At 31.6% G+C, this 25,397-nt stretch overlaps 1 long non-coding RNA gene across 1 annotated transcript; it reads right to left on the bottom strand.

Annotated features, from left to right (window-relative positions):
* Positions 1-12,806: 12,806 nt before the first annotated feature.
* On the bottom strand, positions 12,807-22,776 carry LOC148954416 (uncharacterized). Its single transcript, XR_016141508.1, has 4 exons — positions 22,673-22,776; positions 19,699-19,856; positions 14,862-15,023; positions 12,807-12,886 (listed from the first exon to the last, which is right to left on the bottom strand). It is a non-coding gene; the product is annotated as an uncharacterized LOC148954416 (long non-coding RNA).
* Positions 22,777-25,397: the final 2,621 nt, after the last annotated feature.

Below are 25,397 nucleotides of genomic sequence, written 5' to 3'. Positions count from 1 at the left end.
TCCATTAGCAAGGGAAAGGTCAACAAAATAGCTGAACACTCGATTGTTCCAGTTTTTTGTCCTTGAAAAACATCTATAATATGAGATCAACCTATTCACTAGCTCACCGCCTCCCATGTACTTGTGATAGCATCTAACAACTTCAGGACATGAAACGTTTACGTATCGCTTCTTAACTTCGTCCAAGCGCTGGACATAACTTTCCTGTCCTTTTGCCACACAGTTAGATGCCATGAGTATTTCTTTACTGTCATACCATTGAGTGATTGCAACTGTCTTATCTGATCTCACATGTATGACAGATGTTCCTCTACCCATCCGTTTGAGATCTGATTCTGTTACTAGCTCAAGCCTTTCATTTTCAATTTTATCCCTTTGCAAGGTGCCTGAAGCATTAATCTGCATATCTGAAGCAAGTATCTTAAGCAAAGAGATAGAAGTAAACTGCCGGTCAAAGAATAGGAAAGTCCCTGGCAGTAAGGACTTAGACAATATTAAGACAGAAGCAGCACTATAACCTAATTTCAACATTTCAGGATTAAAGGTTGTTGCACCTTGATAGATAGTGAAGTCAAGAACCAGTCCGTCAGAACTAGCAAGAACAATATTTTTCAAAGCCAATGGCTTGGGGTTGTTTGGATCGCGCTGCCGTACTGAGCTACATCCAAACAAAGGAATCATTTGTTCATCAATAGACGCATATTTAGGTCGTGGAAGCTCTAAGCATACCTCCCTTACAGTGTCAAGGAGTGGACGCACCTTCCACAGTTTATCATTTTTTTTAATTTCCGTTGTTATATCAGAGTCAATTACAAATTTTAGACGATTTCTAAGCTGAAAAAAACGGTTTCTTGTCATTTTCTCAGTAACTAAAGGTGTTCGCAGTCTTGAGCTCCAGTACATTCCAATCCTTGGATACCTAAGACATCCCATTACAATATTTATTCCAGTAAACACCTTTAACTCAGAGCCAGTAACACACAGAGACTTGCCAGTTTCACGGAGACTTTCGTGATTCATACAGAATGCCATTTTATCAAAAAAAGAATCTGGAAAATACTGTGTAAAAAATTCGACAGGATCCCAATCATTATGTTTTTCAAATACTAGATTATCAAAACTTGAGCCACGGAATTCCGAAAAATCACTCACTCCATGCTGCCACGTCAGAGACCGCTGTTCCCTTAACTGCGTATGAGGACCAAACTTGGATACATCTTCATCTTCGAAAAGTATGCTGTAACTATCGTTCTGGGAGGAAGGATACAAGACACCTGGTTTCTTCAGCTCTCTCCTCATCACTGTTTCTTCCTCATCCTCTTCGCTTTCCTCTTCTAGATCGAGACCTCCCTTTGGCAGCCACAAATTGTCTTCGTCAGAAAAATCACCTTCTTCATCATCAATGTCACTTCCATCAAATACATGTTCACCGACTTCGTTCTGATGGACTTTTGAAGCTAAAAAGGTAATCATAGTATAGTTTATCAATTGTGCTAGAAATAATAATTTGAAACAGAATATATATTTCGAGAGAAACAAAAACTTATTTTTTGTATACACACTCACTAGAAACAGAGAATTTAATGAAATCATATCTACTATTACTTGTCAATGTATTTTACAATCTAGTTTAAATGTCGATGGTTTGGCTTTTGGTTCAAAATGCTCGGGGTATTTACCTTGTGTCTTTTTTTTATATTTTTTTTATAATAATTTCGAGAAAAAAAAAAATTTATTTGGGCTAAGGACTCTCTCCGAATACAGTGATTATAAGAAAATCAGAGCTACTATGACTAGTCGATTTCTTCTCCTATCAAGTTTTAACGTCGATGTTTGCTTTTTGGGCTCAAATTATTCGCGTGATTTAACATGTGTCTTTTTTTTTACTTTATTTAATAATGATTTCGAGAAAAAAAAAAAGTTATTTGGGATAAGGACCCTCCCGGAAGACAGTGATTATAAGAATATCAGAGCAAATATTGCTAGTCGTTTTTTTCTCCTATCAAGTTTTAATATCTACCTTTGCTTTGTGTGCTCAAGTTGCTTGATTTATTTTACTTGTGTCTTTTTTTTAACTTTATTTTCGTTTAATTTCGAGAAAAACAAATAGTTATTAGTTCTAAGTACTCTATCAGAAAACAGTGAATATTATAAAATCAGATATATTATGACTAGTCGATTTCTTATCCTATCAAGTTTTAATGTAGATGTTTGCTTTTTGGGCTAATAATATTAGCTTTAAATAACTTGTGTCTTTTTTTAACTTTTCTTACTAATGATTTTGATAGAATCAAAAAGTCATTAGTTATATATTCTGTCTATGAAAAAAGCTAATAATATGAAATAATAGATACTGTTACTCTTTGATCTCTAATACTTTAGAGTCTTTTTTTCGAGTGTTGCTTTGAGTTTTAGTATCGTTTGCTTTTTTTTACTTGTGCCTTTTTTTAAATGATTTGACGAATAGTTACGCGGAAAACAGAAATCCATTTTTTAAATGGGTCCTATACAAAAGCAGCGATTATAAGAAAATAAGTTCGGCAATGACACGACGATTACTTCACCTTTCGATTTGCAATGTCGCTGTTCGCTTGTTTTTTCAAATCAATCGCTTGTTTATCCTTGTGTCTTTTTTTAACTTTAATTTAGGATAAATTAGATAAAATAAAAAATCCAATTTTGATATGTTCTCTCTACGAAGACAGTGAATATAATAAAATCAGAGCTACTATGACTAGTCGATTTTTTCTCCTATCAAGTTTTAATGTCGATGTTTGCTTTGTGGGCTCAAATTATTCGCTTGATTTAACTTGAGAATTTTTTTAACTTTATTTACGAATAATTTCGAGAAAAACAAAAAGTTATTTGGGGTAAAGACTCTCTCAAAAAACAGTGATTATTAGAAAATAAGAGCTACTAATACTATTCAATTTCATCTCCTATCAAGTTTTTAATGTCGATCTGTGCTTTGATGGCTAGTATCGTTTGCATGATTTTCCTTGTGTCTTTTTTTATCTGTATTTATGAATGGATACGCGGGAAAAAGATCGCCAGCCTGTAAATGGGCCATCTCTAGAAACAGCGCTTATAACAAAATAAGATCTGCAGTGGCAAGTCGTGTTCTTCTCCATTAGATATATATTGTCGCTGTTCGCTTGTTGTTTAAAAACGATCGCGTGATTTAACTTGTGTCTTTTTTTAACTTTAATTAAGAAAAATTTAGATAAAAACAAAAATTTATTTTGGATAAGGACTCTCTCCGAATACAGTGATTATAAGAAAATCATATCTACTATGACTAGTCGATTTCTTCTCCAATCAAGTTTTAATGTCGATGTTTGCTTTGTGGGCTCAAATTATTCGCTTGATTTAACTTGTGTCTTTTTTTTTAATTTATTTTAGAATGATTTAGAGAAAAAAAAAAAGTTATTTTGGATAAGGACCCTCTCCGAAAACAGTGATTATAAGAAAATCAGAGCTACTATGACTAGTCGATTTCTTCTCCTATCAAGTTTTAATGTCGATATTTGCTTTTTGGGCTCGAATTATTCGGTTGATTTAACTTGTGTATTTTTTTAACTTTATTTACGAATAATTTCGAGAAAAGCAAAAAGTTATTTGGGGTAAGGACTCTCTCCAAAAACAGTGATTATAAGAAAATCAGAGCTACTATTACTAGTCAAGTTCTTTTCCTATCAAGTTTCATGTTCGCTCCATGCTTTGATTTCACAATTCATTCGCTTTTATTTCCTTGTGTCTTTTTTTATCTGTTCTGTCTAATAGATTCGCGAGACAAAAAATTTTATTATTTAATTGGGCCAAAAACAAAAAAAGTGATTATTTGATAAAAGTATCTGCACTGAATATTTATTTTCTAATCATTTAGGTTTGCTTTGTCGCTCATTGCTTGTTTTCTAAAGTCGTTCGCGGCTGTTAACTTGTGTCTTTTTTTAACTGTATCGAAGATAGAATTAGCTTAAAAACTAAATTCATGTGTTATTTGCACTATCTACATAAACAGTTAATAATATAAAATAATATCTTATAGGAATTTTCGATCTCATAACCTATCAAGTTTCTATTTCGCGCGGTGCGTTGTGGTTTCGAAACGGTATAGTGTTTTAACTTGTGTCTTTTTTTAAATTTAGTTACTAATAATATATATTAAATAATACTTTTAACTGTTAGTTTGACCCAATCAATAGACTGCTATTATTTGTTAATATGATCTACGATGACTAGTCGATCACTTTTCCCTTCGATTTTCTATTTCGCTGTTCGCTTGTGTTTTCAAATCGTTTACTGGTTTTAACTTGTGTCTTTTTTTAACTTTATTTACGAATAAATATGAGTACAAAAAAAATCCATTTGTTATAAGGACCATATACAACAACAGTGTTTATTAGATTATAATATATACTAGGACTAGTCAATTTCTTCTCCTATCAAGTTTTAATGTCGATGTTTGCGTTGTGGGCTCAAATTGTTCGCGTGATTTTACTTGTTTCTTTTTTTTTAATTTATTTACGAATAGTTTCGCGAAAAACAAAAATCCATTCGGGATATGAGTCCTCTCCAAAGAAAGCGAATGCTAGAAAATAAGAGGTACTATGACTATTTGATCTCATCTCCTTTAAAGTTTCCATTTCTATGCATGCTTGTTGGCTAAAAATATTCGCTTGAGTTCACGTGTGTATTTTTTTTAACTTTATTTACGAATGATTTAGAGAAAAACAAAAATTTATTTGGGGTATGGACTCTCTCCAAAAACAGCGATTATAAGAAAATCAGAGCTACTATGACTAGTCGATTTCTTCTTCTATCAAGTTTTAATTTAGATGTTTGCTTTGTTGGCTCAAATTATTAGTGTGATTTTAATTGTGTCTTTTTTTAAAAATATATACGAATAATTTCTAGAAAAACAAAAAGTTATTTGGGATAAGTACTCTCTCCAAAGACAGTGATTAATAGTAAATAAGAGCTAATGTGGCTTGTCGATCTCTTCTACTTTCTTTTCACAAGGTCTTTCATCGCTTGTTTTCACTTGTTGCTCTCGGGTTTTTACTTGTGTCTTTTTTTAACTGATATATCGAAAAGTAACGCGACACACAAAAATTAAATTTTTATAATTATTCACTACAAAAAAAGCGAGTAATAGGAAATCAGAGATAATACGACTAGTCAATCTCATCACCTATCAAGATTTAATGTAGCTGTTTGCTTGTGGGCTCAAATTATTTGCTTGATTTAACTTGTGTCTTTTTTTAACGTTTTTTACGAATAATTTCGAGAAAAACAAAAAGTTATTTGGGGTATGGACCCTCTCCAAAAACAGAGATTATAAGAAAATCAGAGCTACTAGGAGTAGTCGATTTCTTCTCCTATAAAGTTTTAATGTCGATGTTTGCTTTTTTGGCTAAAATTGTTAGCTTGATTTAACTTGTGTATTTTTTTAATTTATTTACTAATAATTTAGAGAAAAAAAAAAAGTTATTTGTGATAAGTATTCTCTCCTAAGACAGTGATTATAATAAAATCAGAGCTACTATGACTAGTCGATTTCTTCTCCTATCAAGTTTTAATGTCGATGTTTGCTTTGTGGGCTCAAATTATTCGCTTGATTTAACTTGTGTCTTTTTTTAACTTTATTTACGAATAATTTCGAGAAAAACAAAAAGTTATTTGGGAAAAGGACTCTCTCCGAAGATGGTGATTATAAGAAAATCAGAGCTACTATGACTAGTCGATTTCTTTTCCTTTTAAGTTTTAATGTCGATGTTTGCTTTGTGGGCTCAAATAATTAGCTTGATTTAACTTGTGTCTTTTTTTAAATTTATTTAAGAAAAATTTTTTACAAACTCATTTAAGGGAAAAAAACATACGAAATTGCTGAAAATATGCCTTATTCTAGTACAAAGAGTAAGAGTTTGATGGTACCTGTCTAATTATAAACAACAAAAAAACAGTTTTCACATCAGCACCTATTAAACTTTTTAATGTAAAAAAAAACCTTTTAAAATAGCACTCATGTTAGTTAAAATGAGACCACAGTTTCAATCTTGATTCTGAGGCTCAAAAATAGGCTACTTTGTTATCAGAACACAAAGCTATACACGAAATTTCCAAACTCTAAGAGGATCTGCAAAAATGTTTGTGGTCGAAACAGAAAAGATGTATTTCTCCTTCGCATTTGATCCTTCGCGTTATTGTATTTCTCCTTCGCGTTTTTAAGCTCATGAGAATAAATACTCCTAATTATAACATTACATTTCTCTTTTGGCACAATTTTGTGCAAACGAATATGGTTAAATATTTACACATGTCCAGCAAGTTTCATAAGCTTCTTGCCTTATGCCTGGATTAAGTTTTTGTAAAATAACCAATTTTTATTATTTCAACTTTTATATTTCCTTTACAAATTTTTGCAAGGTTTTTTTTCTGCATTACTAGGCTTGTTATGTTTTGACGTATGGCAAAATTGTTACTATTAACCGATAGATGAGATAGAGCTTTGTCCATTGCTCTGTATTTTTTTAAACTAAAAAATCTAATGAAAAGGTAAGAAAAAACATGCAAAAATAGGAATGTTTTACTATTTTTTTAGTAAGTTTAGATTATTCTGCTGAAAGAAATCATAATTCTAGTGTAACATTATAATTCTGGCTCGGTGATGGATAGGACTAAAACTAATAAATCCAATGCTATAATTTTTTTGTATGTTTAACAAAATTTTATGTTTCTCAGGGATCATAAGCCTTAACTAATCTTAGTTCTCCTCATCTTATGCGACTGCAAAAAATTAAAATATTCAAAACCTAGAATTCAAAATTTGGGTATTCCTGTGAAAAAGTTTAGAAAGTTTGAGGGATCCACGTGAGGGGAGGACAATATCAATCAAACGATATATAATTTTTTTTAGAAAGTAATTGTTAATGTTTGACAAAAAGAGCAAAACAACATAACAACAAAAACCACTAATTGTAAGCAATAGAAAAAGAAAGAAACATTTAACACTAATGTAAAGAAAAAAGCAAAAAGAAGCTTTCACATTCATGATTTTTCAGATATGGGACAAGGAACTGGAACAGCTTCCAGACTAGGATTCTAAAGTCAAAGATAATTTTTTTATTTTTTACTTTTTTCGTGTTGAATATAGCTACATTAAAAAAATTTAGAGGGCAGTAGTATTTTAGAAACTTTTGAAAGGAAGGTTGAAACCTTCAAAGAGTGATTTGTTAGGATTGAAAATTTCCATGCTCCAAACGCCTCCCATGGGGTTCTGTCTAAATTCCGCATATAATCAGAAAAGAGATAAATGAATAAAAAGAAAAGTAAGAAAATTACTATTTACATTAAGATATATGAATATATTCGGAACGTGGTTGTTTAAAACTGGAGGTAAAGGTTTCTTTTAAACTTTTATTAACCTTTTTTAAAATAGATTTTAAGCTAAAGATAAACCAATGAAAGAAGAGATCAGTATACTTAAATTCTACACGGAAATATACTAAAGAAAACGACTCATATTCAAACACGTAGGCAAATCAACAAAAATAATATTTTCCTACCAAATAGTTGATAAATTAATGTCAAAAGCGCCATTATATCTTCCTTGGGAATATTTACCGTTGTTTTTTGTCGTGTTGGCTTAACAGTGATGTTTTTACCCATGGTTTTATCGTTTTCTACGGTTCTATCAATTAACGGTTTTAAGCGTTTAAACGGTTTTATTGATTGATTCAACTGATACGATGTTATCATTTAAAGTCATGTTGAAAAGACTTGCAGATTTACATACTTAGAAACAATCCATAACCATTCGGTCCAAACTAAGATCTAGGTGCAGTTAGTCGGCAAATAAAAATCAAGAAAACTAAAAAGCATTTGATAAAACATTTGATTTGTTGGGCGTTTGATCTCACTCTAAGTTCACCTAGGAACAAACTGCTGCAGCGAGGAGCATTAGGGAATCGAACCAATGAGCAACAAATCTAACCATCGGTTTTCATGTTTGTTGCCGTTGTTTAGAAGAAATTACTGGAAAATTGCACAGGTGCCTGATAAAAATTGAATTTTTTTTAATTAAAAAAATTGTTCGAAAAGACAACTAAATCATTTTTAAGTCGGCAACTAAGTTGCCGCGAAAATCAAATATTGTTCCTGTGTGAACATCAGTGTTAGTCAAGAATTAAAACCCTATTTTCCGATGTCATAGGAAAAGATGAGTTAAATTAATCACTTAACTTTTCCAAAACATACACATTCGTACAAACATTCGTTCAAACGAGCAAACGTTCGGTCGAACAACGAACAGCGTAAGCAATCGCTTTCCGTACAGTACTTCTTTTATATTTGAAGAAGACACCTAAATGAAACCTAAAAGGATCAGAAATACAGTCACATAATAATTCAAACAAAACGAATAGGAATTAACGAGAATGAATAAATAAAAACCCAAACCAAACACAACTTGCATTTTGAAAAATGTGTTTTATACCTTGACCAATCTAGATCCTTGTTTCCGACAACAAAATGTTAATGTGCCGATTTTCCAAAAAAAATATCGAGCTGTTTTTGAGAAAAAAAAATATATATATATATTCCATACACATATACACAATTATTGCTAGTTTAAAGATAGAAAACGTCATGAATTCTTAGAAGTCTCAGCAATTTTTATCTACCAATATTAGAGCGATTAAGTTCTATATTCTTCCTTATGGCAATTTCTGTTCATTTTAGGAATTATCTATTCATCAATATCTATGTCTGTTATCAACAAATTTAAAGAAATTAATCATTTTAGTTTCCATTTACTCATTCGTAATGATTTCTGTTCGTCATAAGTTTGAATATTACCAAACCTTATTTGTCGTTTTAGATAAAACTTAATCAATGGGACAACCCATATCAGGCAGCTTCTCGTTTTGGCTTTTGCCTTGCCGTGTTTTTCTATTGACGTCTGATTTGCGTTAGGTGTTTATTCCACTGTCGCTTTAATTGTGTTTTACTTGTCAAACACAATCCAAAGAGGTTTACATTTTTTTCCCTTTATTTTACTTTTAAACTGTTATAAAAACTGTTCTTTGTTTTCTTTTGTCATATTATGTTAGTTCACAAGCTATTCGAAAAACTAATAAATAATATAAATTGTTAAGCTGAATAAGAACAGAATTTTCTGTTTTGCCGAATTGAATCAAAACAGAGTTTCTAGCTACTTTTCTGAGTTTATTATTATAAGATTATCACTATTATGGTGTTTTTTTATAATACATAATTTATTATTATATTATTATTGTCATAATGTAAAGCTTATTATTATTGTTATTATAAGACTGTCGTGAATCCCGTTCCATGACTAAGACTTTAGTTCCATCTCAACTTAATAATATCCCCATAATTAGTTCGCTGTCCTCCTTCTCTTTCACGCCCGATCCAGTCCCGCCTTTTAATTGTACCTCAAAGCCATCCCCTTATCTACAGCATCCTTCTCATAAACTTCAACCCTAAATAACTCCATCCCGAGTTGAAAAAAAAATCCCAATACCCAAATCGGTTTAAATTTCCAACTTTCCTACTTACCAATGCTGAGAGCCTGAATTTTGATAAAGTTACCGAACTCGAGGGTATCTTTGAAATTCATAAAAGTAATATTATTGCTGTGACAGAGGTTCAGTCCCAGAACCCAGATTACCTAAAAATCAGCAATTATACTCAGTTTATATAACTTCGCCCTCCCGATCACCCTCTCGGCAAAAAAGGAGGTGGTATATTATTTTTTGTCCAAGATAACCTCCAACCTAAACTCATCCCCACCCCCAACTTATCAGATTATGATGAAATCCTATGTCTGAGCCTTAGACCGAAATTACTTCCCCGCCCTTTCAATTTAATTGTAACCGCCGTCTTTTATCATTCCCCTAACCAAAGTATTGACCAGAAACGTAAATGTATACAACAATTTCTTATAAGTGCTGACTTTGTGTTAACAAAGTATCCGAACGCCGGTATTTGCTTACTTGGCGATGCGAATGACCTGAGAATAGACTCTATCTGTAACTCTCTTAATATTAAACAACTGGTTAAAATATCTACAACAAAAGGTAACACCTCTTTGGATGTTATTTGTTCAAACATGAGTAAGTATTACAACTCCCCGCAAGCACTACCACCATTATGAGGCAGTTACCAACTATTGTCTTCTTTTTTCTCCCTCTTCAGCCATTGAACATTCCTTTACTACCTCCATTGGGGTTTGCTGTCCCCTCAGTGACACAGGCCTTTTTTCTTTTGGATCATGGCTGACCAGTGAAAGTTGGTCAGACTTTTATAATTCTAATAACCTTGATGATAAAATGTAGATTTGTACAAAAAACTAACTGATTCCTGCTCATTATGTTTCCCAGAAATTAAAAAAAAATCAGAAAATGCCCAAGTGATAAACCTTACATAAATAATCACATAAAAATGTTAATCCGCACGAAAATAAGCTTATTTAACAGGGGTAATTTAGCTGGAGCAAATGAATTAAGAAAGGAATTAAAAAGTCAAATTAGAAAAGCTGCCCGAGCCTACTATAAAAATAAAATTAAAAAATTGTGCTATGATAAACCAAAGAACTGGTACTCTGAAATTAAAAAACCTACCAGCAAGAGTCAAGAACAACTAAATTTTAATATAAATGAACCGTACCACAGCTAATGACCTCAATAAGTTTCTGGCTTCTATTGTCCAGAGTCTCCCACTACTATCTTACGCATTTCCAGATGTTCCTGATCCTTTTTCACTCCCACATGTTTCTCTACTTGATGTTGTAAAAAAAAATTGAAAAACTAAAACAATCAAGCATTTGCCCTTTAGATATTCCTGTTCCTCTGATTAAAGCTTTCAGTGATTACCTCTCAAAACCCCTATCCACCCTGTTTAATGAAATTACCGAATCTGGACAGTTCCCTCAATATTGGAAACAAGGCTTTATTACCCCTATCAAAAAGAAAAATGGGAAGCCTGGCTTTGATGACATTCGTCCTATTGCCCTCACCTCAATTTTTTCAAAATTGTATGAAAGTTTTCTCGCAGACTGGCTTAAGATGAAAGTCCTCCCCCTCATTGATCTTAGACAGTTTGGTAATCTCAAATCCACGTCAACCTTTCATTACCTGATCCATCTTGTTGATACCATGGGTAAATTACATAAAAAACACTTGGCTTAATCTGATTTCTATTGACCTTCAAAAAGCTTTCGATTTGATTAACCACAATTTACTCATAGATAAACTTACAAATGAATTCCACATTGAAACTTTCCTTGTTAAGCTCGTTGCCTCTTTTCTCTCTTATAGATCTCAAGCAGTTAAATATCTAAATTGTTTCTCAGATCATCTCCCCATATTTGATGGCATTCCTCAGGGGACTATTCTAGGCCCTTTCCTTTTTTCTCTTATGATTAACACCCTATCAACACTTTATGACAATAGGTAGAAATTTGTCGATGACTTGACAGTTTTAGAGATATGTCATAAAAACATGTTTAGCAACCCAATGGGCATACTCCAAGATATTGCCTGTGAGGCCTCTTCCCTTGACATGACTGTTAACCCTTCTAAATCCGCAATAGTCTCAGTAAGTTTCCTGAAATCCCTTCCGCTTTTTCGTGATCCTAGTCCTCATGAAGCCTCTGTCTAACCACTTAAATTCCTCGGGCCTAAAACTTCTTCTAATTTGAAATGGGACATCCACATAAATAATACAATTCGACAGTCAAACTCCTTACTTTCCCTCCTTCAACTTTTAAATAATTTCAGTTGACCTCAATCACATTTACTACAATTATACATTTCTTTTGTGCGTCCCATATTAGAGTATGCTTGTCCTGTGTGGCACCCTGGCCTTTCAAATAAAGCAACACAAAAAATTTAAAATGTCTAAAAGAGAGCTCAAAGAATTATTTTTAAAGAGGGCAGATACCATATTTGCATTTATTAAATATTTCAAAACTAGAGACCCTCAAGAGACTAAAAAATAATTTGTGCCTCCGTTTTGGTAAGTTGGCATTTTTGAACCCCCGTAATGCGAACCTTTTCCCTGAATATTATGTACCTGATAGAAATCGTCCTCCACGAACTGTGTCCCAGCCTATCCCCATCTTATCTCCCATTCTTTGTACTACCTTGCGGTATAAGAAATCTTTTACCACTTTTTTTACTGATATAATAAATATTTGTTAATTTTATCAAAAATTTTATCTTATCACTTGCATGATAAAAGAAATATCTAGTTTTTATTTTTACTCTTTTTTTGTTGTTTTTTAAACATTTGTTAATGTATACTTTATTTTTCTTTTAATATTTATCAGTTTTATATTTTTAAAATGTGGCCAGTAGGAAGATTTTTATTTAAATTAAAAAGGAATCATATAGCATTCCAATTTTTTTTTTTTTTTTTTTTTTTTTTTTTTTTTTTTAAATTGTTTGCCAATTTTTTAGTTTTTTTGCTTTTTTTATGATTTTGTTTTTTATTTTTTTTTTTACGTACTTCAAAATTCGAATTCGACCCCTCGGGGCTTGTGAGGTTAGGTTGTGCGATTTTTTTTTCTCATCTGGGTCCAGGTGTGTCAATTGGGGGGGGGGCCATGGAAGGCCCCAATATTTTTCATAAAAAGTTTTATTTTCTATTTTTATTTTTTTTAAATACATTTTCGTTTTGTATTTTCGTTAAAAAAATCGAGAAAAAAACAAAATTGCACCGGTTATGGTTTTATTATTAGTTTTAACTAGATGTGAACTATGACCTCTTATAAACATACCTTAGTCAGGACCACAACCGGAGTCCAGTTTAAAGGAGCCAAAGCCAAGATCAAGTTGTTGAGAAAAGAACGTAGGAGCCGCTACATCAATATTTTCTTGTGAATTGATGAAATGGTACTTGTAGAATTTCCAAAGAATTCATGTTCAGGCAACACATCCTCAATGTCTGGACAACAATATTGAAAAAGAAATTTTACAGTCTCAAAAGGTAAATTTTGCCTACTAGTTCAGGTATATCTTCAAAGTATATATTGAGTTATTTTATTCTGTTTATTTAAAAATTAAATTATAATATTTTCAGAATTAAATTAAATAATGACACTAAAATTTTTAATGAGATTTTACAGATACCGATTTTAGCTATGACTAATTTTATCCAATCATAACTATTAACTGAATTTTACAGCCAATCAGAATTTTTTTTTTTTGAAAAAGCTGATTTTTAAAAATTAGGATAGCTAAATCTCGGAGTCAGTTAAATATATTTGTGGATGGGACTTGAAAAAGTGTGTCTAATCTTCTTAAAACTTTAAATATAATAGTAAACTTATTTTTTATTATTATTAAATATAAAACTCATTTCATTGCTTGTTGATTAAATTTTGAAGACACAACATTAAATAATTATACTGTTATAATCACCTATAATATAAAATTTAGGTGGGTGGTAATATTGTCGTCATTGGCGTTAATTCACAAAAACTAAGACATGGGGAGGGGGGACATTGTCGTTCTTTTTAAATGAAAATAATCAAATAATTTCCGTTTAACTTAAAAAAATTTTAAAAAATGTCTATACAAAAATCTCGGGGAGCGGGAGGCGCATAGAGAATATACGAAGGAATGTAAGGCTGAAGGGAAACAAGGCACGATTTATATCTTTGAGAGGATAATGTCTTATTTTTAAAACAGGGTATAAAATTTAACAGTTTTAATAAACATTGCAAAAACATTTTTTTTTTGACAAGATTCTTACCTAAATATTTAATCTGAGGCATCGGATATTTGTCCAAGTATTATTTACTATAGTTGACTGTCAGGGTTTAATTAAATATATGTTAATTAATATAATGTTAATTGACTATTTATTTTTCTTTAAAAAGTATCAATATTTTTTTTCTGAAATTGACAAAATAACATTATCTGTCCTGAAAAAAACGGTCTAGATAGGTCAAGACTTTTGGGAAATTCGTGTATAGTCCTAATTTTTGGGAAAAACATTTTTCTTATAAATGCCATCATAGGGCTGATCGTATCGAAACTATTGTCTTATTATATCGTGAGTAGGCTCATTGATGAAATAGTACAAAATTTCAATTAAAAATACATTTCATAAATCAGAATAACTTAGGAGAAAGTGCAAAAAAGTCCTTTACAGTAAATCATTATGAATTTAAATTGCAGAAGAGAAGGGGTTATTTGGAAGGTCAGAGGTGGCATTTTCAGCAGGGGCAGACTTTTTAGGGGCTCAATATTTAAAATAATATTATATTTATAATTGTCTTGAAGTTTTGAAAATGTATTTTTATTGAAATAAGGTAGAGGGCACAGTTGGCAGTAAGTATAAGCAAATTGAATAATACATTTTAATTTTCCTCATATCTTTTCCCATTTAGAGCAAGAAAATTTAGATTTAAATAAATGAATAATTTTGCTAATAAACGAAAATTGTGTTAATACATGAATTTTTTTTTTTAATTTAGCCTGAAAATTTTTAGGAGACAGGTGGTAAGGGGGGCACTAATCAATATTTTGTCCAGCGCACAAGATAGGCCAGAGAGGCCACTGACTCAAAGAGGATCAATCAACTAAAACCAAAAGGACCTGCGTTTTTAAAGCTGTAGTAACTAAAAATTAAAATAAAATATATTTTGGAGATAAATCACTTCCAAAAAGCTTCATAAAAGTAACTAAGTCAAGCTTGAAGTTTTCCAAAATTCATTTCTACTATCTGTATCAACGATTTCCACTATGTATTAACACCAAGAATTACTTGGTAATTGTAATCAGTTATGCTAGTCAAGAGGACTCATTGTCAAACAATATTCAACATACCGTCTTGGACTCGATTCACTGTATACGCTTCAACGCCGGCGGGAAAATGCTGAACAGAGTTTATTTCTGTTTTTAAAAACACAGCAAAGGGGTCCTTTGTAAGATATGCTTCACACCCTCCAAATGGCTTATCACTGCCAGAGAGGGAAGTAGCTACGATATCTAAAATCAAAATAAAAGAAACCATAATAATCAAATAAAATGAAAAGACCGGAAAACGAGATAGACTTGTTGTCTGTATTTTTGGCAGTGATCGAATGTCTCACTTTTTCCAATCATTTTTGTGTGATTTTTTTTATTTATACTTTTTTTCCAAAATCTTAAAGGGACCACTCATTTGTTGGTTGAGCGTATAAAAAAGAGAACAAATCAAAGAGAGTTCAAACAGCTCAAACAAAACACCAAAGTGAATAGTAGAGCATTAATCCAAAGTATAGCGAAGTAACAAATTAGTTGCAAAACTTACAGGGTTCACTCTTTCTGTCCGATTTTTGCACACGGGAAGATAGGAAGAAGAAGATTTTCAGCCAACGGTAAGCTTCACAGACATTTCCAAAGGAAAGTGTGGAAAATCTAGCCCCAAAAAGCACACTTTTTGGCTGCTTCAAATCAAAAATTAGTTGGATCATAGCTTGACAGTTATGTGAACAGATAAAACATTCTGAAAACTCATACAAATAGCCTAGGTATAAGCATATTGTGACGAATAATTCCATTATTTCCAGCCCCCTTGGTGGATATCAGTATTACTGGGATTGAAACTTAAAGAAACATTCTTCCAAGAGTTCACCTAAACGTAATAGAGAATATCTTTCGATATCTGGCAACAGTGGCTCTTGTAAATTTCGAAAGAAATTTGGGAAAACAAATCAATTAAAAGAGAAAAGAACATGGAATTTTGCACACGGGAAGATAGGAAGAAGAAGCTTTTCAGCCAACGGTAAGCTTAACAGACATTTCCAAAGGAAAGTGTAGAAAATCTAGCCCCAAAAAGCACACTTTTTGGCTGTTTCAATCCAAACTTAGTTGGATCATAGCTTTACAGTTATGTGAACAGATAAAACATTCTGAAAACTCATACAAAGAGCCTAGGTATAAACATATTGTGACGAATAATTCCCTTATTTCCAGCCCCCTTGGTGGCTATCAGTATTACTGGAATTGAAACTTAAAGAAACATTCTTCCAAGAGTTCACCTAAACGTAATGGAGAATATCTTTCGATATCTGGCAACAGTGGCTCTTGTAAATTACGAAAGAAATTTGGTAAAACAAATCAATTAAAAGAGTAAAGAACATGGTATCTTTTTAGAAAAAAACAATAGTTTAGTTAATTATTTTCAGTATAATTAAAATAATTTCAACCAGAACAAAATGAGAACTCGAAAAAACCTCAAATCCCACTATGTTAAAAACAAAGGTAATATAGTGGGTTCTGGGGCAAATTAGGTTTAATTGATCAAAAAAGTACTAAGTAACTTGAAACACACAGGTCCGTGGCGAAACTGGCAGTGAGACCCATGAGGTTAAAAGATTCGTCACTAACATAGAGCAAGGCTCCCACTTCAATCTTCAGCACAAACCATATGCCTCAGAGAAATACAAGCAAAGTGATTTTTTTACGGTTAATAATTTTTGTTCTGTTTCTGTTCCAGCAAACCTGCAATTGTTTGAATGTTAAAACATGACTTTCATATTAAAACACCCGCTTCTTATCTTCAAAAAACTACAATATAGTAAAATTTCACATCAATTTCTTCTATCTTTTTTCAATGTAAAGATAGTAAATGGCGCTTTGTATTCAACTAAAAAATGAAGAGCGAAATCGATCAAAATTTTCAAAATCATCACATTCTTGGCCTTTCTATTTTCTATTTTTTTTATAGTGCATTAAATTTACACTATCTTCGAAAGAGTATATATAACCCTAATAATACAATCCACGCTGTTCAAGTCAGAGTCAATCTGATCAAACAGTTCATGGTACCGAGCTTTAAGAAAGGAGCGACAAGACCCAGTGGTAACCGAAAAAAGAATCGGCTTATTATGCTGATTTCAAATATATAATTTTCACTAAGTTTAGTGTTACCCATCAGAGAAAATATGACTAATTTTGAAAACGAGGAGAGACCCTCCTAAAAGTTAAATAATCATAATTAAAATCACAACCCCAGCGTCAGCGTATAATAAAATCTGCCTGGAGAGCTTTCAATCTACTATATTCAAAAATGTGGAATTTTATTTTTTTTTTAAATAAGAATAAAGATAACAATTAATTGTTTGTTTGTTTTTATTTTACAGGGGTAATCACACTGACCCAGAGGTCCTAGAATATCAGGAAAATTCTAACAAAAATTAAAAGTTCTAGTGCCTTTTATAGGTGACCAAAAAGATTGTAGGGCAACTAGGCCCCCTATTACACTTTTTTTCCACTAAAATCATCTAATCAAAATTTTGAGATAGCTATTTTGTTCAGCATAGTTGAAAGGCGCAATAACTACGCCTTTGGAGATAACATGACCCCCAACAGCCCTTGCAGAAAGGTCTTCAAGTTATAAAATTTGCCCATTGTTTATGTATAGTATTTGTTATTAGGAAGTATGCATATATTTTTATGCATACGTCTTTTTGGTATGAATGGTTGCTCAATACATAATAATAATACTTTAACAGCTTAGACCTGTACTCCTATTCTTAGTGTTCCAGCCCTAATCTTTTGTTCTTTTTTGTACCAAAATATAAGAACTGGGTTAAAATTAGGGTCATAAGTTTTTTTGGGATATAGGTAATACTAGATCTTCATATAAGTATATAAATGAAAAGAAACAAAAATATTTCTTGTAAACACACCCAGAATCATTTTATTGATGTTGATGATGTCTGACAGGACATTAATAATCTGTCAATAAAAGTAACCTTGATTTTTTTGCATTTAAACTGGATAACCAATGGCAAAAACATCTGAAGCACTCAATTTTCGCTTATTCCTGCACTACACTAGGAGTATGATACAAGTGAATGTCATGGCAAGGCCCTATTATAGTCACACTTGTTGATAAAACCCAAACCGAAATTACAAAAAAAAACTACAGCCCCAATTATGTAGGCCATTCATAGTTTCTTTGTCCAACTTTCAAAAGTAAATTTTCGATTGACCAATCAGAGTCAAGAGAGAAGGTATAATTTTTGAAACTAGAAAAGATGGTGCTTTAAACAGTAGTTGTTCTTTTTATAACAGGAACATGGCAAAAGATAAGAAGGCCTAGTATTAGTAGAGAACGGGTGTGACCAAAGTAGGTATGAGCTTTCAAATTTCTCACCATATTGATGCCCAACTTCTGAAATACAATTTTAACATTATAACATATAAAATCACCCTTAACTTCATAATACTTTTCATTTTCATAAACTGGTGTAACTATGGGTCTGGATTGTGCATCAGTGAGATAAGTGGCTATGATTTTTACCATCTCCCAAGAAAGTCAATATTGTTAAATTTGGCTAATGTTTTAGAAAGAAACAAGTGTGCCCCAACATCTAAAACTTCTTGACATCAAGACAGGCTGTTAAATGCTCTAAAATAAAAATTTCAGAATGTGTGGACATGGGTTACAGCACCCTCCCAGAATGAGGAGGGGGGAGGGGGACGATCATTGTCTAAATCTCGGACTGGTAATTTCTCTGTTTCTCATTTTTTTTATGAACATGCCAAAATAAGTGTTTTTCTAATTAATATACCATAACAAAAAGGACTTCTTCAAAATCCAGGGGGTGAAATGTCCCGCCCCCAAATTGTTGCAATGAACAAAATTACAATGATTGTCATGAGGTGAGCATTTCTATGAACTGTTTTAAGTCCTCCTATTGAAATTTCTCTACCCCACAGCACTCAAAATAAAATTCAATTTTCTTCCTTTGCTGACCAATTAACATATGAAGGAATTTATAATTTAGCTCATAATGGTGCAACACAATTATGCATAACAAGACAGAAAAATGTTATGTACTAATCACACACTCAGGTTAAACAATCACACAATCAGATTCAAAAAATCAAAAAATACTACTGTACAGAGTTAAAGCTCTTATATACAAAAATGTGGAACATTGTATTTTATGCCAGACCAAAGATGCATGTTTATTTTTTGTTTTGTTTTTCTCCATCAGGGGTGATTGTATTAACCCAATGGTCCTAGAAGATCAGGCAAAGGCTTATGCATTATTTGCCTATTTCAGAATAATTAATCAATAAAAGATTGTTGTACAACAATGGGCTTTTTGGGCCATAGTCACAATACATTTGAGCTACAGTCTATTTTCATTTATTGAATTAAAATTTCAAATGAAAGTGTCAGCAGTTTAGGTGTATCAATATGAAACATTATCTTGTTTGACAAATACTAGTTCCTTTTCCTTGTAGATTCCAAATACCGAAAATTTTGTTTGAGCCTTTACACAGCTCTGTCTTATATAATCTACTGTCATTTGTCAATACAAAATAATTTCAACATGTAAATGCTTAAAATTGTTTTTTACTCAGACAGTCACCCCACTCCATTCCAGAAGCCAAGTTACAAGCAGACTTGTCTACCAAATACTACATTTTTATGATGATAGTTCTTAAAAATTCCCAATTTCATTTTTGAATTAATACAAATTAAGATTTTCTTTATTTCTAATTTAAACAAAGTGTAAAAGACTTCTAATATTGCAAATTAGGTAAATAAATAGCAAGAAACCAATTTACAATAAAATTATATGAACACTTGTTGGATAGTGTTTATATAATTTTGCTGTTAATTTAGTCAACAAACTTCTAATAAAATCACTTTACTTACCCTGCTTAATGACAGGAAGTTGAGATGCACTGATGGAATCCATCCTGGTTTGGAGTCAGTTCACAATTAAATCATCAAAGGAAAGTGTTGACTTGAATTTGAAGTATTTAAATACTACACAAAGGCCAGAACAGAAATGGAAGAAGCACAACAGTTCCCTAAAAGATTGTATAATATACCCATTTATTTCTTTTAATTACAATTATATTATTGTTGCTATGGTAGTATGAGTTATTATATATTAACTATATACAAAAGTACAATTTCCAAACTGATAGTTAAAACACTTTGATGGATGATCATAATTGACTGGATGATGATAGTTGGTAAAATTCTTAGAATTTACACAAACAAGCAAAGTTACATGTGATGTTTATTTAAATAAAAGGTATATATATTCAAATTTCATAGACAACACAACTTCAATAGGCTTTTGTATATAGAGACACTTGCTATCCTGTAGTAATAACTGTGTCAACAATGTTGAGTTTTGCCACAAGATAAGAATTGCAGATCCATGTGTTTAAACATAGAAGATCTTTCTAGAAAAAAAAACAGAAGGAAATTTCGACTTGTTGTAATTTGTGAATAATTTTCAAAAATGTCAAAAATACAGATGAGGCATTAAGGCAATGGAGTTGAAAATCTTTAAAATAAGACCATGGTGGATGTGTATCTTATTTGCAACAAAACACAAAAATGGTAGCCAAACTTGACATTCAAATGAGCTACAAGAGTCGTTATGTAAGCTTTATTGATGAGCCAATTGGAAGGATAAGATAATTACTGTGATCAACAGGCCTGATCCTGAGAGGTATGTCTACTGGTAGCAGTTGAAAAATCAACTTCAGGCTTTTGGGCATTTCATGCTTTTCATGGGCAAGCTTTTCATGATAATAATATATCAAATTAAAAACCTCACTAATGCACGTAATAGCAAAACTAAAATTAATAATACTATATGTGTACATACAACTCGTAACTTAATACTGGCAAAATTAAAAAAAAACAAGGCCTCAGCTGGATGTAATTCAAAACTTCTATGGTTTAATTGCTTTCTGAACTAACTTTTTATTTTAAGGAAAGCTGTCATACAAGGTGAGAAGCCTTCCGGTACTTTTTTTAAATAAAAATCCATTAGTATTTAAAATTTATACTTATCGGGCAGAGCTGCGTAATTTAAATATAAATTAAGGTTTAGCCAGAACAAAAAAAAAATAAGGTACTGTACCAGTTGGATTTATTTTATTTACTTTGTTTGACCTTATTGCAGACAGTAAACTGTTGCAGAATTAATACAATTTTAATTAATTGTAAAAGTAAATAAATTAACTAAGAAAGAAGAACTTTCCTTTTTGGATTCTTATTTTATCGATTTTCTTTGCAATAATTTACAATTAGTTGTTTTGGTAACATAATAATGATAACTCTCAAACCTTTACAAACAGTAATTAAAGTATCATAATAATTACAGCTATTCTACTTTCCTGATTTGATGACTATTTTAGAAATTTTTTTTCATTTATTAAATATAAAGTATGATATTTTCCATAGCATTTATGAATACATATAAGTTTGAGCTATAAAATTATATAATTTTATCAATACATATTTGGCTGAAAAGTGTTATATCCTTGCATAAAATACATAATTTGAATCCTTTTTCTGTGCTCTTTCAAACTTAAATACGTGCTTCTAGGTAAAATTTTATTTTGAGGCCTTAAAAATGATCAAAACCTCACATAACAAACAAAAATTCAAAAATGTTTTTCTAAAACAAATTTATAGTGAGAAAAAAAAACCATTAAACCTTGTCCAGGTAATTATTCTTTTAATTATTATTAATATAAAAAGTTTATTTCAAAAAAGAAAAATAACTTAACTTTATATTTTTAGTCTCTTTTACATTTGGTTTAGTTTTCTAAAAATACAATTTCTATCATTTCAGCAGGATTTTAAACTACATATGGGCTTTATTTCATGAATACCAAATCAATTTATGAATTTTTACCACCTTATAAGTCAGAATTGAGCAAAGTTATTAGGCCTGAAACACCTTCCCTGTGCCTTATTGACAGCACGAGATATTTTCCTCATGGTTTCAGTTTCATAACAAAAAGATTGTCAAAGCTTACAGCCCTGTGGAGGGGGGGCAAATAGAGGCATGTAATTCAAAGTACCTTCAGAAAGATCAGACAGGCTCTTAATCTATTCTTGAAAGTTCTAATCACTTAACTACTTTCAAAGATAGTGATAATTTCTTCATCTAGTAAGTTGAATTTCAGATAATATACTACAAAAAGGAACCTAATAGTAATATTATTATTTCATTAGTATATTGCCTTCAGAGGAGCAATCAAACTACATCTTTAGCAGGAAAGTTTCCAGATTTCCTATTTTTATGCATTTTTAGTGTCTTATTATCACGCAGGAAACTCAAAGCCAAATCCCCTCCTTAACATAAACTTGCCAACATGTTTGATATAGCATAACAAGCTGGCTAAGCTTTCTGTCTAGTACTTGCAACTACCAAAAGACAGCAGACCAATATGCAATTTAGTACATGCAGTTTATTTATTTTGTCCATGAATATAGACTTGTTGGGATCATTGGAATGAGACTAAAAAATTATTTATTAACCTAGTTTCTCTAAATGCTCAGCCATCTAACAAGGCGTAGGGGGAAGCAGGCTCATTATGGAATATGAGTAATTAGTATAGCAGGGAATTAGGCTAAAATTACTTCTAGCCTTAAGTCATAGCCCAGCTTTAGATAAAATTAACCTAAAAATGTCTGTGTTCCTTATGTTTTAAACAAAACCTTCAAGAGAGATCACCATTATTTTAAAAATACTACAGAATAACATACAATACTGAATTACTGGTGTCAAAATATTTAAAGTAAATTGGAACTTCTTGGGAGTGTTAAGATAGAAGCTTTGGACTGATCGGGATGGAAGAGGAGCTGTGTTGACCTCAGACAGATTGGTGCTGAGTGAATTGTTAGTAGTAGCCTGATACCAGTAGCTAATTTAGGCTATAATTAGGGCCCTTTTATGGTTAAGTTAAGTTGAAGCATTATACATTTTTAAATAGCTACAATTTACCATTGCCATAGTCAAAATCAAAACTCTCTAACATAATATCCAAAAGATACTGTTATCTTCCATAGACACAAACACCAAGTGAAGCATCGCTATCAGACTTGGCAAGACATGACGACCCTATAAGGAGGGGGAGGGAAAGGAAAACTATCTTAAAACATAAAGGGTTACTGTTTTTTTATTTATAATTACAACGGGAAATATTAAAAAAGTTATCATTATGTATCCTATTTTAATGCTTAGTAAATTGCACAAGGATCAGCCTATATTTGTTATAATCTGGGGAAAAAATCAATCTTCTGTAAATTTGGTTTGATGCCAATTTTCTTTCTCTCTAGGTTTCGGGCATAATGATTTAATAATTATTGAATTAATGCATTGATACCTTTTCCAGGAATCCTCGCCATTTGAACTTTGCTGAGTTTTGTTTCATTTTGTATGCAAAGGGCCCCCCCTGGAAAACATTCTGTGGGCACTTTTGTCCCATAGTAACTAAACTCTTAAGAATGAATTGTGACGACAATAATTACATCGAAAGAGTCTCCTAGTTATTGTAATTCCAAATAGATAAATATCAATTTTGACCCGGCTTTGGCAAAAGATTACGAGATAGCTAACTGAACTGGGACTTCTGAAAACGTAAATGAATATCAATCTAATTTTAAAGGTCACATTGTCACTACCTGCCACATTTGTCTCAAAACATTAAGTTACAGTGACCAAACAAAATGGAGACATTGCATTATTGTACGCAAGTATTAGAATAGTTGGGACAGTCAGTGGATCTATTTTCTCTGGGAACGAGATTCTAGAAACTCTCACAAGTGAAGTTTTTAGGGACAAATCCTCGTGATGTGTTCTTCATATCATCGAGAGAGAGAGAGGACTATATTTCTAGGATCTCTTCAGCTGGAGGAATAATATTTAGAATACTAATGAGATAAGGTAGTAAAATGGAATTTTACCCCCCAATTAGAGTAAAATATTTTTATAGTGAATTAAAATATTATATTTACTGTATTCTATTAGGTTGCTTTTATGTAAATCTTTTTATTTAGATAAAATCATATTCGGTTGCTATTTTTTTAAATTCGTTTTTGCACTGGCCCAGTATGTTCAGGGGCAATACTGGAGACTTACCAGGAGTGATCTTTTTCCAATGAATGCTTCTTTCAAAATATAGACGTAACAACGTGAGGCTGTAGAGATGGCTGTAATCTCAGGTGGATCAGTGGATCACCTTCCCTAATCAGTTTTGTTAATGTGTTTTTTGAGTTTTCTCAAACGAGAAGCAACTCTAACTTTCCTAATGATTCATGATCATACTTCAAATAAAATGAGGCTGCTTGATCAGAGGATATTCAAGCAGTGAGGATTTACAACAGGATGAAAATGATGATGTTAGCATTTAAGGCCCCCTTTTAAGAGGACGATATCAAGAATACATAATATTGCATTTTGTTATTACGCGTGGAAACGAAAAGAAAAGCAGAAAGAAGATTATGATGTGATAAATCGTGTGGAAACAGAATGGAAAGTATTTGTGCCTTGGATTTTATCTTTTAATTTTGTGGTAAGGATTTAGGTAGAAGATTAGAAAAGGGAGTTTTTAATTTTGGTAAAAAAAAATGGAATATATATTTATGGAATAAATGTAAAATTTAAGTTAAATATTTCGATGTTCTAATGAAGTGTTTGAATTTAGAGTACAATATTTGATTAGAATTTTTATATGGGGTTTAAGATCGAATATATTATTAGGGAATGTAGAGATAGTATAGGATTTTGTATGAATTTTTAGATTATAGAGTTTAGATTTAAAGTAATTTTTTTAATAATTGTTAGAAATCCATTTTAAATTAGTTGAATTTATTTTATATGTGGAGGGGAATACGATTCGCCTGGATTGTGAAATATTTGGTTTTTGGGAAATTCTTTTGAGGATTGTTCTAGCTACCCAATAACGCAAAGCCCGGCGAGAGTAGAATATGTTGAAATGTGATGTATTAAAAAAAGAATGGTGTCATGTTTAAATTTTTTATTTTTTTATGTAAATGTAGCGAAAAGTTTTTTAAGAAAAGTGAAAGTATTTTAAAGTACAAAAATGTATATGCATTGTAAATTTGTATTTTAATGTTATATGTTATAGACCTAATGAATAGGAGAAACCCCTTGTCACCGTGGGTAACTAGAATGAGAATTTTGAAATTGTTGTATGGTAAATTAATGGATGAAGAATCATGTGAATGGGGAAATTGTTAAAAAAAAAGATAGATAGGAAGTAAAGTGAAGGAAATAATAATAATAAAAAGAGGACAGTTTTTTCAGGGGCTTTATTACAGTTTAAAAGCATTAGAAATGCAAAAGTTAAACGTTGGTGTAAAAGCTAAGGGCGGATTACAATGAATATGATATTAAAAAAGAATGGGAATCAAATATGAAGAAAAAAATGTGTGCAAATAGAGAACAACATTAGAACCTAAATAATCAGTAATTAATCTGGAGAATAAAGGGGTTGATGCTTCCCAACATCTCACTTTCTATGCTTTAGTGACTATTGTTTCTCATTGCTTCACGGCTGAATTTTCTCACTTAG

This window comes from Artemia sp. Qi Xiang Cuo, chromosome 3, assembly GCF_049724085.1.
Source record: "Artemia sp. Qi Xiang Cuo chromosome 3, ASM4972408v1, whole genome shotgun sequence".
NCBI classification, from domain to species: Eukaryota; Metazoa; Arthropoda; class Branchiopoda; order Anostraca; family Artemiidae; genus Artemia; species Artemia sp. Qi Xiang Cuo.
Note: the sequence above shows the minus strand (reverse complement) of the source record. Positions and strands in the feature narration are given on the sequence as shown.